This window comes from Somniosus microcephalus, unplaced genomic scaffold, assembly GCF_052327205.1.
Source record: "Somniosus microcephalus isolate GS21.2 unplaced genomic scaffold, FLI_Smic_1.0 unresolved_chr1, whole genome shotgun sequence".
In the NCBI taxonomy this organism is placed as follows: domain Eukaryota; kingdom Metazoa; phylum Chordata; class Chondrichthyes; order Squaliformes; family Somniosidae; genus Somniosus; species Somniosus microcephalus.
In genome coordinates, this window is record NW_028225179.1 from 130,557,514 (window position 1) to 130,560,270 (window position 2,757).

Sequence of the window (2,757 nt, forward strand, 5' to 3'; positions counted from 1 at the left end):
CAAACACTTCGTAGGCGTTCCTGGGATCACGTGGGCAGGCCCAACCAATAAAAGAATGGAATCCCCATTCAACCAATAAAAGAATGGAATCCCCATTCATACGATTCGTACGGAACTGTCATAAGTGTGAATGGAGATCAGTTAAAAAATACACCAACAGATGAAATAATTTTTTTTATTGCATATTTAAAATTAATTAAAATGCCTTTTCATTAAAAATGTTAAACACAAATTCAAATTTTGAAAAAAAAATTGTTTGTACGGGCTAAAAATAAACTCACCTTTTTGAACAGTATTATTAATTTATAAATGAGTGATAACATTTTATTTTTCTATTTTTTTAAACTCTTATGCTGGTAAAAGCTGGCCTTACCAGGCGTAAGAATTTCATGGACATTCAGCGAGCGAAAGTTGAGCAAATCGCGCAACTCTCCACCCGCAGAGATCCATTTCCCGGGATGCGGAGGTTGACAGATCGCAAGTTCCAGGTTTTAGCGCATGCGCTTTGCATGCCTAAATCCACAACTTGTGTGGCCCTTACGGGCCCGTGCGCACCTCGTACGCACCTGTGGGGGTGGCAAAATACGGCCCAAGATGTTTAAATTCTGCGAAATGTATCAACTCTGGGAAAAAGTGTTAGGCTCAAATAAAGCAGATTACATCTTTTGGATTTGGTTCTCAGATATTGATAATCTGAAACAAGCTCTGGAAGATAAAGGTGAGCAAAATTAACGATGCCTTCCTTCATATTTTTATCCACAAGGCTGTTATTTACTTTTCGTTGGAGAGTGCAAACACCGAACGGGTCTTATAAATCCTCGCAAATCTGACTTCTGCTAAGTGAAAATTTCGGGTGTTTAAGCTGCGTGATATGTAAAACAGATATGTAACTGGGAATATGAATAGATTGGTGAAAATCTTACTTTATCAAATTGCTGTGAGGACTCCTCTGAAGGCTCGCACCATATACCAACTCTTTTTTTCTGCCCAGCTACAAACAAATCGTTCGCTTGAAAACGGCAGGTTTTGACATCTGGTCCAAAAACTAACGTGACATTTAACGACATCATGAATGGAAAACGGGCCGACGCATCACAATAACCGATAATGATATCACTGGAGTAACATCATGACATCGAAGAGATGCTCGGCACGGAACGGTTGTTTCCCGCATGTCTCTGATCGGCAGTTGTAAAACAACCTCCTTTATTGTCGTTCAGAGACATGTATTTCCTCAGGTGGTTTTGCTAGCATGGAACTCTTTGCCACAGGGACTGGTTGAGGCGAAGACCATGAGAATTTTAAAGAGCAAATTGAATAAGTTTTTGAAAAACAGGAAGATACGGAGTTGTGGCGCATTGAAACGTCCCGAGGTGCAATATAACAAGTCTAGCTCGTTCGTCGATAATATATTTTCCAACTATATTATTAGCCCTAAAGTTATGTGATACTAGCGTAGGAATCATTAACGTATTTGTCTGATATTACTTTCTCTGCTCTTTCAGTGAAGAAGAATACCTATATATTTAAAATGGGTCAATTGTTTCGCTAGAATAAATGGAAGATCATAATGTTTGTCATTTTTCTATGCGAATAAGTCATGATTTTAGGGCACTGTCTGTAATTTGAGCCCGTAAATTAGCGTCTGCGATAGAATATTCCCAACGCTCAACAGGTCCCTCAGCCATTGTTGGCTACAGTAACCGAAATTTAACTCAAAAAATGATAATCACGAAAATGCGTTCAAGGTTCTTACACTAATATCATAAACACTCATTTCTGAGCCATAGCGTTTTCTTATGGTTGAAAATAGGGCAAATTGTGTACTGTGGCTAATGTTTTAATACTGGGATGCTACATTGAAACTTATTATCATGATGAAGTATTCACAGCCACCATCCCACCTCCACCCCCAGAGATGCCGGCTCAAACTCATACAACTTAAGAAAGACTAAAGAGTGATCCTGTGGGGACATAGCGATAACTAAATTAATTTAAAATTCGATCAATGGGAGTTTATAGCACAGAAGGAGGCCACTGGATTCAATACGTCTTTGTGACAGGTTGCTAGAAGAATCCAAAACTAATCCCATCAATAAGGTTGTCTGATCGTTTCCGGGATGCGTTACTTAACCTTTACCTAGTTAGCAAAGCTACGCTCAAATGCACAGGGCTCATCTAAGAGGGTGAAGTAAGATACCAAAGCCAAACAAAATCTAGAGTGGAAAAGAATAGGAAAGAGCTAAAAATGCAACTGTAACGAACAGGATTCATTGAGAGGGCATCTTTACTTAGGGTTAGTGTTAGTTAGCAGCAACCATAACGACTATTAATAAAGATAATCCTGGGAAATACATGCCAGAGGGCTTGGCATCTGTAGAAGGCGCAGTACGAAATAACATCTTGAAAGGGGAAATAAAGAGTCAATAGACGAATACAGACTGAGAAGAGGGAGTTAACATTGCTTTATGGGACGGAATTCATGACAAAACATATTTTAGACTTCTTGAAGAAGATAAACGAAGTAGATTAAGTGCAATTTATTACATGTTATATAGCTACAGTTTAGCAAACCAGTTAGCAGCGTGCCGCACGTGACACCGATCCACATGGAATAGCGAGCTTCGAGAGTGGATAAGACATAAGGGAACATTACGAGATGCAACTGCCAGTTTTGGACAGAGGTGCATTAGAAAGGAAAAGGCTTATTAACTAGGTGTCTCTGGGTTCCCGGCATGGGCTGTTATCTTCTCTAGT